Here is a 14,876-nt window from a genome sequence, read left to right as displayed (position 1 = left end):
ACCACAAGACAATATCTGGTCGAAGGGTAGTGGTGGCAATCTCAGGTGGAAAAATAAGCCGTTGACCAACATCTGCCAGCATTTTCCAGTCTCTAGCAGCTTCCAGTTGTCCTGGGCGAGGATTGGTTTTAACACCTTTTCTTGGTGGTTGCTCTCCTGGGAGGAGGAATGTTGTCTCTTGTGTGTAATGTTTTGATGGAACAGGTGGCAACATATTGGTCATGTTACACTTGTCTTCCAATGCTAAGGCCAAATATCGCAGCACCTGGTCATGGCGCCAAGTAAACCGTCCTTAGCTAAGAGCCACCTTACATCCTGTCAAAATGTTCCTTAATGTTGCAGGTGATGAACACAAAGGACATGAGGGATCCTCTCCTACCCAGAGGTTTAAGTTCTGTGGTGATGGGAGAACATCATATGTTGACCTGATGAGGAAACTGATCCTGCTCTGTTCCATTGACCATAGGTCTTGCCAGCCAATCTTGCGTTGTTCCACACTTTCCCATCTCATCCATTCTCCCTGCTTGGCCTGGGAAATGGCCTTTATGCACCTCATCCTCTCCTCCTGCTTTTGCACCTCGTTGACTATCAGCTTCCTCCGTTGAGCTGGGGCTGCCTTGTGCCATGTAGGAGGAGCTGAACTGAGACCAAGACCCCCTCTTCCATGCTGAACTCCTCATCAGATCACCTCCAGGCTGTCTGACTTTGCATATAGGAAGGGGTGATATCTTTTCCTTATGCATGCTTATGGCTTAATATACTATTTTGTCAAATTAGAAGTAAATAATGACTGTTAGCTTTGCATCTTTGTGTGACATGTTTATCACCTTCGGGCAAAACCCTTGAAATCATATATTATTCTGCTAAGAAATAAATAATATAGTCATAATGATGCCCACACAAAATACCTGCCCTTACAGATACTGTTACGCCAACAATGTCCTATGACATCTCGTGTTATGTATGACTTAACCTATTGGATGATGTGGTGGTGATTCAGGAGACGCCAAAGGCAACAATTGTAATTTACACACATAGTTTTACAACCTGACCTTTGAAAACACCCTCTGTAATGGCAAATGGCTTATTGGTCATTATAACTATTATTATTATTATTATTATTATTATTATTATTATTATTATTATTAACAATGGTAGCTCTAATTCTGTTTTTTAAATACAAAGTCGTATTTTTGCTTGTTCATTTTCCAACGTTTTACATACCGTCTCCTTGTTAACCAGTGCTTATAAACAGACCATAATAATACTTTCGTTTTATACTTGACGGTGTTCAATACAATGTAATTTTGCTATAAAACAAAACTGTTACTTAGTTCCCACTGACACACAACCTTTTAACAAAGTTGCTGGAATGTTTAAATTGAGTTACGATGTTGCTACAAGGTTGAGTGTTAGCGGCTTCTCAATGACCGCATGAAGCACGTGAAGCTAGTGATCTAATAAAAACGCCGGTCTCCAATACGTGCCATGTGTGCTGGCAAATATTGTAAATAAACGCTGTTTTACGGTACATGTAATTGCTTTCTAAACATAGCTTAAATTACAATACTTGATGCCTAGCATTGCCAATTTGACAGAGTTGTTTATCATTATTTACAGGAATAGTTCCTCCTTCACTGTAGATACCAGCAATGGTAATCTTTCAAATCTTTATTTTTAAATATAGCATCAATTACAGTATGAAACATGCATTGTTGCGCCTCATTTTTCAAGCTTTATTACATTATTTTATATTAGTTTCAACACATTTTTGTATTAAACACTTGGGTAACTGATCATCCTGTTAAATAAACACCAGACGTGCTAGAAACACGTACTGTATACTAGATGGTGTTTCTGATTGTTCTCTAGAAAATATGAATCCAGTCACGCAGGCTCTGTCAAATAAAATAAAAAAAAGGGATGGGTGGTTTGGGTATGTATTGTGTAACATAATACATTCTGAATTATTCAGTTTGGAAATGCCTCCCTCAAAATGAATAGGAAAAAATTGGACAAAATTGGAAATTAGATTTGGAAATCCCTTATCCATATGTGACCTTTACTTGCTTCCCGGAAAAAAAAACTGGGGTGTCTGTGGATGTCTGCTACTAGAAATCATGAGAACAACTCACTGCGATTCAAAACACTTTTCAAATAAACCCTGCTGATTTTTATATACAAGGGAACCAAATCACAATGCAAGTGCATTAAGTAGATGGCACTGAAGATTAACATAATGGGGAAGATGTATATTTATTTTTTATTGTTTAATTAGCAGATGCCTTTATCCAAGGAATCTTACAGAGACTAGGGTGTGTGAACATCAGCTGCAGAGTCACTTACAACATATCACCTGAAAGGAGGTTAAGTGACTTGCTCAGGGTCACACAATGAGTCAGCGCCTGAGCCGGAATTTGACCCGGGGACCTCCTGGTTGCAAGCCCTCTTCTTTAACCACTGAACCACACAGCCTCCTCTCCACTCTCAGTGTTAACTCAGATCCCTGGTTCAAATCCCACCTCAGCCACTGACTCATTGTGTGACCCTGAGCAAGTCACTTAACTTCCTTGTGCTCCGTCTTTCGGGTGAGACGTAATTGTAAGTGGCTCTGCAGCTGATGCATATTTCACACACCCTAGTCTCTGTAAGTCGCCTTGGATAAAGGCGTCTGCTAAATAAACAAATAATAATAATAATAATAATAAAGAAGTTTTTAGGGGAAAAACCTTACATTCTGAAAGAGGTGCTTTGAAAGAGGCACATTCGCTTATTCAAGTGCTGCATAAAACTGAGAGTGGAGAGGAGGCAGTAGAAAGCAGCAGCACATTTAGAAGATAGTCACTTCTCATTAAAACCATCTCGGATTAAACATATTTCCTGAAACTACACATTTTCTACATGGTCCCAGCCAAATTTAGCAGTCCCTATTGTAAATTACGTCTTATAATATGAATTCAGTTAACACGAAATTCCTGTTTGTGCAAATAATTTTGGAGCCCCCAGGGAAGAAAAATTGGAATAAAACAAATTGCCTTAGTTCAAACATCTGAGTGTAAAGGATATTGGGAAATGTATTAACTGCCATCCAGATTAGTGCCTCTGTACTGTATTTTAGTGCTGTTTTGGGACTACTGATCCTATGACGCATATCGAATTGCCATAGTGCTTATGCATCACTGACATTTCAATGAAGTATTGAAATAAAAAAAGGTGCATTATCCTTGCACACAAAACTGGTGTTGAAAATGGACAAAGCAGTAGATAATGCACCACCATACAAGAAAAAGAAAGATGTTGCTGCAGATTTCAGCATTTTGAAAAACTGGGAGATTAAGAATACAGACCTATAAAAAGAAAATCTGTGGATGCAAGTTGTCAGCATTTCCGATTTGCTCAATACCCTGATGTTGAGGACGCCTTGCTTTTATGGTTTAAAAATGCCCGTCATCAGAATGGAACATGCAGATTTTAAGTGCAATTCATTTGCAATGTATACTTTTTAAAAGTTCACTTACAACCGCATGCACAGTACTTTTTCATTTGATAATACATTTCATTGTACTTAAATTGAAATGTGATTTCAGTGTTACTTTTTTTTTGCTGGTCCTTTGGAATTGGTATTAATGAGAGTTGACTGTATTTCTAATAATATTAATGATACTAAGGCTGGAATGTGTGTGTTCATTAAGTGATTTATTTCCCTTTATATTTTTTCAGCATTCAGCTTTCTCCTTGCTCTGGCCATCGCTGGAACCCGCGTGTCTCACAGTCAGGAACCTCCAACATCGGAAGAGAACACAATGAAAAACAGTCCAAAGTGAACGATTTATGGTAGAGCCTGCTTCATCCAGTGGCCTTGATAGCAAAAGATGAAGAATTTGTGTATGCATCATGTGAAATGAAGCCAAGCACCAAACTGGAAGAAGACAAACCACAAGTTACCGGGCAGGTGCTTTTCAGACAAGCTTACCCTCAGAGGAGACTGGAAAGCATCATGAATCTGGAGGGATTCCCCAAAACAAGTAATCAGTCAAGAGCGATCCACATCCATGAGTTTGGGGATCTCATGATGGTTGTGATGCTACCGGAGGTCATTTCAATCCATGCAAGGTTAATCATCCCAACCATCCAGGTGATTTTGGCGACTTATTGCCCAAACACAGACAGATAAAACAAATTTAAAAAAAACATCCAAGGTATGTTTGGACCCAATTCGTTCCTCAGCAGGGCAGTGGTGATTCATGAGCAGGAGGATGATCGTGGGAAAGGAGACAACCCAGCCTGTCTACTGAATGGCAATGTTGGCAGAGGTTAGCGTGCTGTGTCATGTGAATCTGCAATTAAAACCTCTGGTAGAAAACTTCACAATCCTTTTCCCGCAGCAAGAAGAGGAGAAATGCAAGAGGGCTTGCAAATGGACTAGCCTAGATGTTTAAAAACTTGCTTATCCTTGACCTTCATGAATGAATGTTTAGCTCCAGTGAAAAGTTTTCACCATCTGTTTCAGAAAGGAATATAACATCCTGTCAATGTTGCACAGGTCAAAAGAATACTTTTTACACTCATGGAGATTTGACATCTTTAATAATGTGACTAGCATATTTTAACTTTTGGGCTCTCTTAGTCTAAACACTGGGCTGGCCTCATTGCACCCACCCTGCTCAGAGACTACCACAAAGATAACTGTGTTTGTGACTTCATAAACATGCCAGATATCCATGTGTGCAGAAGCAGAAATAAATGATGATTAAGAACACATATCATAGGATAATAAACCAACATAAAATGTATTGTTATGCAAATATTGTAGTGGAGCAGGGCCCATGTTTTTTTTCATATGCTTTCATTCTTTTGTATTTTGTACTTTACCATTATAAAACAATAATGTAAAATATATACTTTTTAAATATCTGCAGCATGGAAGACAACTATTGTGATAGATCTCCTATGTTTATCTTACTGAAGTTTTGTATAAAAACAACAATCTAGAATCCCACAAGCCAATTAAAAAGCTCCATTACATTGTAGAGCTAATCAGTTACAGTAGGAGCAGGGAGAAATATGTGTAATTTGACGTTCCCATCCACAATACAAATTGAAAGCAACAATATTAAAGCAGGGCATAATAAATAAAAACAAATCTGTCCAAGGGACTTTCACTTTTACATGAAAGGCTTCCTGAATTAGACAACGAAAATGTTTTAATGGGAAACCTAATGAAACAGTGTTGTATAGTAATAATTCAAAACTTTAACAACTGCGTAACATATATAGTCTTTCTAAAGCTGGTAAATTCAATAATTTCTCAATCTTTAACACTGTTTATTCGAAATATCCACATCATGGGATCCAGTATATTGCATAGTTTAACTGTCTGGACTAGTTTTGAACTCTATATAAATCAGGAATTACAATATTGTCAATTTAACAGTTACAAATGATCATAACAAGCTTTTTACAGTATGTAGAAATGCAGCACTGAGGTCCTGTATGTACACTGAAGTGACAAAAGACAGAAGACTAATTTACTCCTTTGGAAACAAGTTAGAGCTTAGCTGATAGTGCATGTATCTCCTGTTTCCAGGCCTGGATGTGCAGATAAACAGACACCCCTTTATGTCCCCAGAATATGATATTCTCAATAACAAGATAAATAATGTTAATCCCTAGTTTCATGGCACTTGCATAAGCAGTACTCCAGACATATGCACAAATGTATGACATAAAGATGTATGGACACAGACATCCCCCTATTTCTCCAGAATATGATATTATCAATAACTTATGCCAAATAATGTTGATACAAAGTTTCAGGGTAATTGAATAAGTGGTTCTCCAGCTATAGTGTGACAGATGTAGGTATGTCCGTATGGACGACTGCCTAAATTGTATCTCCTCACAGGGGATTTCATCCCCAGCTGAAGAAAATAACTGGCAAGAAAGTGTCAATTTTTCTTATACAATACACATGATCATACTTGACTTGAGAGACTCACAGAATACAGCTGTGGACAGAGTATGAAACATGAGGTCTGCATCATCCAGAAAGCAAAAAGTGTGGCGGAAATCAATCGGTACAGTAAGATTTTTAAAAAAGCTCTTCACAGGAATGCTTAATAAAATGTCAGCTTGCGAGGTTCGGGGGGCGTGAAGCTGGGGGGGCTGCTAATCTCTAATCTTTCAATTTTCTAATCTCCAGTTAATTAGTTCTATTTACTATTTAAGACCTGATCACCTGCACCTTTTCTGTCTAGTGTTTCGTTTTGTTTTTTTTAGCAAACGCTCAGACGCCGTCGTTTCGTGCTTCACCTCTAATATCTAAACTTCGTTGCCTCGCTCACGCAGGTCGTTTCTCTGCACATCGCTGCCAAGATATTATCAATCATTTTCTTACCTGCTCAGGTGATCTTTCTTTTCAATCAGCTTCTCTTTTCGGCTCCAAGAGCTCCAACGTTACTCTTTCCTGTTCCATCCGGTCTCCACCTCGGCATCATAGCCGTCCAAAGCGCAGCTTCAATACTCAACTTGTCTGCAACTTTATCAGAAAGTCTGGTCCTCCGTTAAACTTCCAAGCTCCTTCAACATGACATCCTCATTCCCGTTGTCTGCGATTGCCTTACCTTAGCTCTATTTAATTCTACCACGAAGTTTTGTCGGCTTAATCCTTCTTTACTCCTCGCTTGTAATCAGACGCCCCTCCCCTCGCTCCCACTGAGCCAGCACAATTACCGTTTCATCAGAACATCCTGCCCTGGACCTCCATCAGCTACGTTCAACCTTTTAAAGACGTATCCAGCCCATTCTCCCATTCACTCAATTTTTAACTAGTGGCGGCTCGTGACTCGACTGGTCACAACATTCTCCAACTACACTATTGTACTGTAACTTTTCCACCGGCGCCTCACAGACTATGGTTACCACGGCAACGCCCTTATTGAGTGACTGCGGGGAGCGGTAAGTTGTCATGGTGACCAGGCAGCTTCATCAGGCTCTGCGTGCTCTGCGCCTCAGCACTGCAATCTTCCGGCTTCCTGTTGCTGCACTTTCACAACTGGCAGAGACGAATTCAACGCGCCGAACCATAACATCTAAATATTGCGTTAACTTATTTCTATTCATGACTATCTGTCCTAAACATGTCTAGAATATTTATTATTCAAATCTAAAGGAATAAGCAAATGTTCTACATAGACAAGGATTTTAATCTTAATAACTTCTTAGATTCTACCCTGATTCACTCAGGTCAATGATGTAATTCCAATCATAACCTCCGGATGGCAGTATAATACCACAAGCTCTCTCTCTATACATTAAACCAGTTCGGTTTCGCTGCAAAGCTCGGACACTACAGCTTTTCTATCTATCCCCGCAGTTCTCACTCGGATGGATTCTCGGGAGTCTCCTCCTGCCTCATCCTCCGTCTATCTATATCAAATGACATTCTTCAATTTCTACTCTTACCCCCCTCCCCCGCCCCTTTGAGGCGGACTGCTCCTGACCAAATCTATAGATATTTCAACAGCCTCAGAGCAGCGGATTTTTCATCCTCTTAGGTTCTACAGCAGCCTCAGCTCTATGTATTCTCCATCTCTGGCTTCATCTAAATCAGTTTAACTCACAGTCCAATATCCACCGCATTCAGCAGATGTCTGTGCTCTACAGCAGATCATCACACTACCGATGGCAATCCACCATTCACTATTACAGATCCCTGCTTCAGCAGATATCGCCGTTCTGCAGCAGACCACCACGCTCTACCAATGGCAGTCCACCATTCACAATAACAGATCACTGCTTCAGCAGATCTCTCTCTACAGCAGACCACCGCTCACTATTGACAGCACTTCTTTGTTTACTTCCTCAGATCTCTGCACCGTCCAGCAGATCCCATCCTCTACTGTTAATTGCTCCTCCCTGCAGCAGATCTCTGCTCCCTCTTCAGATCTACTCACTGTTCTAGCATGCAAGTTGCTTTAGTTCAGTCTAAATCTGGACCTGCACTACTCCAGATCTTTCAACGCTTCCGTTTTCCTCCAATACGCAGATCGTGGAAGCGTTCTGCAGTCAAGGCTAATGCTAATCCCCATCTGATCAAAAATACAAGGTGCTTGTCTTTCTCAGCAATCTATTTATATGTCCACACATCCTCTCAAATATTACAGCATTAATACATGGTAAGAGACGCGGTGAGACTGGAAATCTGTCTTGTTTATGAGTTAAGGAGTTCCACTCTAGGAGAATAACTGGAGTTGTGAAACCCAGTCTCTGAATGTGAGTTCACCTTTTCCATTTCAAGCAGACATGATAGTAGCAGACCACAGATCGATCCCGTATTCACTGACACATAGGATAGTCAACATCTCATCTCTGCCCTCCATTCCAGTAAATGGAGCACAAAGCGTGCTGAGCTTCCCCAGCAGTCGATTTACACACGTTCGTCAGTTCCAGCTGCCCTTCGGCCTCCACTTTTAGTGTTCAAGTTCCGTCTGCTGCGTGCCCCCCCCCCCCCCCCCGGATTCACCAGCTGTCATTTGACTGAATCATCCTCTCAGTAACCTCCTTCAATCTGCTCAGCATTTCGTATCTGCAGCTCTCTCCCTCCTTCGACAGCTTCATATTGTACAGCTTGGTCAGTGTTTTAAACATTCTGTGCCAGAATCTGATTCATCCTATTCCTTCAAATCAAACCAGATCATGGCTTTCATCATCCAGCTAGGGATTTTTTCTTCCCATCATTCTCTCCATACCAGTAGTTTGTCTGACTCTTTCCGGAATCTTCAAAGTCCCCCCGTCCCCCCCTGCTGCACCTTCCAGCCTGCGTATATCAACAGACATTCTCCACTTATCTCTACTCTTTGGAAAGTTTGCTTGTCCCCTTACGAAGATCTGTCCCCTTACGAAGATCTCCTCATGGAGACCATCTGCCTAACGGCTGATTCTTAAGAGCCTTCCCTTCTGCCTCACCTTCCCGCTGTCCGCATCAATGACCATTCTCAGTTTGCTCATTCTACTCTTCTGAAACGCCGCTTCTCCCCATACAAGGATCTACCTATGGAGATCATCTGCATCTGAGCCCTCTTCGGTCTCCTTAGGAGCTCAGAATTCAGTTCTAATTTACGCCATCATTCAGTTGTGTACCTCCAGACGGATCCATTTCAGCGCCGTCAGTTAATTCAGCTGTCAAGCAGATTCCCCTATCTGCCCCTTATTTTCAACGTCAAGGTATCTCATCTGCTTCTCGGCCGCCTTCGGCTTCCTCAGAAGCTCAGACTTCACAGTTCCCTCAGCTTCAAGCTTCCCTGCAGCGACGAAGATCTCCTAATCAGCCAACCTCTCCACCCTCCTTTCTAGAGCAGGCCTCCTTCCTCAGCTGTATTCTCCCCATTCATTTCGTATAGGTGCAGCTACCTCCGCTGCGAGAGCCAACATCAACCACAGTCTGATCAAGACCATGGGCCGCTGGTCCTCTTCCGCAGTGGATTATTACGTTCAGAACTCACAGTTTCTTCTGCTTCTGATTTACTTCACCATTCGGTCGTACCCCCAAGAGGGATCAATTTCAACGTGGTTAGTCCATTCAGCTGTCAAGTAGAGTCCCCTATCTGCCCCTTTTCATCATCAAGGTATCTCCCCAGCAAGACCCCCCCCCCCCCCCCCCCAGGACCCTCGGTTCATTGATTCCTCTCGCTCCTATCATCACTCATCGCCCCTCCTTCCACCCTCCAGAGCAAGCCTCCCTCCTCTACTTCACCCCCTCATTGATTTCTCTCACTCCTAGGATCACTCGTCACTGGATTCCAACCTACCTTGCCTCCAGACCGGGCCTCCTCCCCCCCCCAATCATTCCGTAGGCACAGCCCCCTCTGCTGCGAGGGCCAACATCACTCACAGCCTTCTTCGGCTTCCTCGGAAGCTCAGAATACACAGTTTCTTCAGCTTCAAGCTTCCCTGCAGCGACGAAAATCTCCTACTCAGCCCAGCTCTCCTCCCTCCTTTCTAGAACAGGCCTCCCTCCTCAGCTGTATTCTCCCCATTCATTTCGTATAGGTGCAGCTACCTCCGCTGCAAGAGCCAGCATCAATCACAGTCTGATCAAGACCATGGGCCGCTGGTCCTCTTCCGCAGTAGACTATTACGTCCATTCATCTCCCTTCGATATAGCAGCAGCCCATTTTAAAATTTCTAGCATGCCCGGAGTGGGGGCTACCTGTTCGCCGGGGCCACCTGAGGTTTTCCCCTAAATTCGCTTCGAGGGGTTTTTTCCTCTCCACTGAGCGGCAGGTATACACATAGTCAGGTATACACAGTCACATCCCATTAACAAATTTACTAATCCCCCTTTGTTCGTCCTTCTGGTCTTTCGTTTGTTTGTTTATGTTATGCGTTGGCATGTTCTGTCTTGTTTGTCTCACGGTGTGGGAATTTTCGTAGGTGCCGGGGGTCCATCCTTTGGGGGGCAAGTGAGGCTCACTTCCCCGACCTCAGGGCTAGGCAGCCGCCTCCCTTACCTTCAGGGGTTCTCACCGCGTGAGTCAGAGCGGACCCCCGGCCAAACTCTGTCCTGTCGCAGCTCCTGCGCTCATCTCACTCGAGGCTCTCTTCTATTCTGCCTCTCTTCAGGACGTGGTCACTCGTGCCGAGTCCTATACTAACCTCAATGCTCTGTCCTTATTTTCAGGTCCCAGGCAGCGTGATGTCTCGGCCAATCAGGGGTTTTACGAGCGCCCCTTACATAAGCCTCAAATGCTGGGTACCTCTCTCATCTCCTCCCGAGGGGTGGCTTTTCAAGTCTAACCCTCATATGTGTGTTCAGGTTGCCGGGTCCTCCGCCCCTGGGATGTCGACAGCGTCGGCCCCAGTCGACGACCTCTTTTCTATCCCGTTTCAGGTTGCCGGGTCCTCCGCCCCTGGGATGTCGACAGCGTCGGCCCCAGTCGACGACCTCTTTTCTATCCCGTTTCCGGTTGCCGGGTCCTCCGCCCCTGGGATGTCGACAGCGTCGGCCCCAGTCGACGACCTCTTTTCTATCCTTTCCGGTTGCCGGGTCCTCCGCCCCTGGGATGTCGACAGCGTCGGCCCCAGTCGGTGACCACATTCTGTCCTACTAACTGCTCCTTGCTGCTTCTTCTGCCTTATCTTTCCCCCCCCAGCTCACGCCCAGTGAAATATTATCAAAATAATTATCAAAATAAAAATAATTCCCCATCTCGTAAATGTATGCAAATTATGTCACAAAATACCGCGAGGAAGAGATTTGATATGCAAACCATATTTACTTAAGGGTGTTAACTTTACTAGGTGCCTCAGCGTGTGTTAAAAGTACCGCTTATTGAAACCAGACGGTGTCACAGAACCAGCAGAAAAGCTGCTCAAGAGAGCGAGAAGAGTGAAGGAGAGAGTATTTCGGGCCAGGCAGACATTACTAGGGCTGTGTGAGGAGGTAATAACTAGATACAGATTGAGCACAGATCATACTAGCTGTAGGGCCCCGGAAAATTCACAATATCATGAATCTCACAGAAATCGTGTATTTGACTGCCTACCGTGAAAACTATGCATTTTATTTTCCTTACAGTATGTTACATTACTCTTCACTTGTCACTTTTATCAAGCAGAAGCAGCGTTACAGTACACGGTCCAGCGTCACTGCTGTGCATTTAGTTACTATGGCAACGGGGCCAAACAAATATCGGCTTCATGACTGGTAAATTCCTCATACTGTACAATCAGAGGCGGGATGTTTATTTAGATATTGTTGATGTATTAGTTTGCATTGTATGATTAACATTAAAAATGCAGACAGCTGACAAATAAAAAAAAAGTTAAATTCATCAGAAGATCGCGTTCAGAGCTACGAAAAGGGGACGTTGCTTGCAGATGGTGGGATTCTGTTTTGCTCAACTTCTTTTGGATCATCTAAGAAAAGGTACTATTGACAAGCATCTTGACAGCGCAGTACACAAAAACAAGAAAATCAAACTTGAAGTTCAGGCTAAATAATATCCAAACAAGCAGGACACAAGAAAAGAGCACAGAAAGTGGATAAACACGTAAAGTCATCAGGCTTGAATTAGTGGAAGCCTAGTGCAGCAAACATACCGATACAACGACTGGTCAATGAAATATTACAACGTTTTCTAAAGAAAAAAAATCCAGAATTGGAGCCCTGCCTAACAGTGACACACTCAGACGAGAGTATCTCCCTAAAGTGTACGAAGAATATTTAAATAGAAAAATGAACAATTCTGAGCCTGTTTGCGTTGTATGCAACGATGCCACTGATGACAAAGGCAACTGTGTTTTGTACATTATTTTCATCCCACAGAGCTTTACAACTGCTAATTCAGAGGAACTTACTGCTTACTTAGTAGATACACTGCATCTTGACCCTAACCACGCAACAGTTCAAGGGGTGAGAGTCTGGGCTATGAGAATAATTGTTAGTAGAGAAAACATGTAAAAGGGGTTGTCTTGTTCGATGAAAAGGAGCTTGGCCTTCCAGACTGTGCTCAGTGTCCCTCGAGGAAGGAGTAGACAGCGGATGCAAACCCAAATCCTTCAAGGGTGGAATAGGTAGAGGATGCTAACCTGAAATAAAGGACGGAATAAGTTATAACCAGAGAGACTCCCTCGGGGATCTGAAAGGAGATAACAAGTAGAAAGCTTAGTTGGGACATTGAGCTCTAATCACATAGTTGGCCATAAGCTGCCTATGGATAGGTGTGGCCGGTGGTCCCCTCTGACTCGTATGATGAGAACCGCCCCCGTTATCCAAAGGCAGAGGTGGGATAGCACCTGATCTGAGGTCGGGGCAACGAGATCACTTGCCCCCCAAAAGGAGGACCCTCGGCTCCATAGAAATTACCCAAATCCGTGCAATGAACAAGAGACCACGTGCCAATGCATAGGAAAAACACACGAGACAATAATAAAAAGAGGGTTAGATAGATGCATGGATTATGTGTATGTATAACTATACCTATATCTCTCGCTCAGTGGAGAGGAAAAACCCCCTTGTGGTCCCGGCAAAGAGATAGCCCCTACTCCGGGAAAGCTAGCTATGGTTTGCTGAGCTGTGCAAATGTCGGAAATGGATAAGCGTATATATTAGTCGATTGCTGATGAAGACCAGCGTCCCAGACTCTTTATGAGGTGTGTTGACTCTGGCCTTGGCCGCTGATGTTGCTGCCCCGATCCTGAAGGAGTGAGGGGTGTAGAACTGGGGCGGAAGGCCTGCCTTGGAGATCAGGGAGGCCAGATGGGAAGAGAACCAATGTCTTGATACTACTGTACGGGAAGAATTCACGAACAGAGGGTCTGATGGGAGGAGGGGTTTTCTACAAGCGAGGTACTTAGACTTGGAGCTCTAAGGGCAAAGAGGAGAGTTAATTTTTGACAGTTGTATGAACTGGCCTTGACAAAGCTGATCTAACTTCGATGTGCGAAGTAGGAGGATGAAGTGGGATTTAGGAACGAGTGAGAGATTGCAGGAACAGATGCCGATGGAGGGAAAACTGTTGACCGATGGCTGTGAATTCTGCACATCTGAGAAATCCAAAGAAAGTGGAGACGTGAAATCCAAAGTGAGGAGACGTGAAATGAAAGTTCTATCCTGAAGGATGATGCGTATTGAGTAGTTGAAATGTCAGAGCAAGGACAACAATTCGCATTTTCTGATGGAATTGATTAATGAGGTATCGAATACAGTCCAGTCCAGGGAGGCATGCTTCAAACTTGGTGTCCAAGGTGATGCCCAGAAATTCCAGAGAGTGTACTGGGCCGATGGCTTTCTCTTCAGAAAAAGGAACACCGAGTTCAGAAAATAGTGTTCTCAATTTTGTAATTGCTTCTGTTGGGGGGTCTGATGAAGGCGAGATTAGAAGAAAATCATCGAGCAGGTTGGGCAGAGGTTAAGAAGTAACCAGCAGAGAGCTTCGGAGAATGAATCGAATATCTTGGGGCTGGTGCGGTAGCTGAAGGTGAGTTGCGTGGTGAAATAAAATGTTCCTTCCCAGCAGATTCCGACAGGTAACATAGGGAAGGATGTATGAGCATAACTTTGAAGACATCGGATATATCTGCTTTGGCTAGCCAGGACCCGTGACCTGCTGATTTGATTATAACCTAATGGCGTCTGAAATTTGTATGTATTGCAGAGAAAATTGGCGGGAAGGGGGGGGGGGGGCAGAATGAGAATGGTCAAGAACCATTTATCTGTCTCCGATTGAATAAGAGTGCAGACTGATTGAGGGTCCGTGGTTGCCGAGTGGAGGTTATTGCAGTTATACGAAGATGTTTGAATTCTTGTCAGGCCGGGAGAAAAGCGGTGCTGCAGACCATTGATAAGGTAACTTGAGAAGAGCTGATCGGGGTGATGTTGGAGGGCTTCAATCAGGGCTGGGATGTTTACTGGGGTACTGTACATAGGTTAGAGCGCCATTTCTTAGGAGCGGCTGGGCAGACAGATTGAGAGTGGGCGTCGCAGCAGTAACTGCATATATGTAAATTCCTGCAGTATTTAGAAGAGCAGACAGAGGCATTGAAATTATTTCATATTTGCTTGGAACCAGCAAACGTGATGTGTGGAGTAGTGGTTAGGGCTCTGGACTCTTGACCAGAGGGTTATGGGTTCAATCCCCAGTGGGGGACACTGCTGTTGTACCCTTGAGCAAGATACTTTACCTAGATTGCTCCAGTAAAAACCCAACTGTATAAATGGGTAATTGTATGTTAAATAATGTGATATTTGTATAATGTGAAATAATGTATAATGTGATATCTTGTAACAGTTGTAAGTCGCCCTGGATAAGGGCATCTGCTAAGAAATAAATAATAATAATAATACGGCCGTATTTATCCATATTCCTAGAGGA

The 14,876-nt window shown here is 43.4% G+C and overlaps 1 pseudogene; it reads left to right on the top strand.

Moving 5' to 3' along the window:
* The first annotated feature begins 3,716 nt into the window (after positions 1 to 3,716).
* Positions 3,717 to 5,147, top strand: LOC131739311 (extracellular superoxide dismutase [Cu-Zn]-like; annotated as a pseudogene).
* Positions 5,148 to 14,876: the final 9,729 nt, after the last annotated feature.

This window comes from Acipenser ruthenus, chromosome 1 (genome assembly GCF_902713425.1).
Source record: "Acipenser ruthenus chromosome 1, fAciRut3.2 maternal haplotype, whole genome shotgun sequence".
Taxonomy (NCBI): Eukaryota; Metazoa; Chordata; class Actinopteri; order Acipenseriformes; family Acipenseridae; genus Acipenser; species Acipenser ruthenus.
Note: the sequence above shows the minus strand (reverse complement) of the source record. Positions and strands in the feature narration are given on the sequence as shown.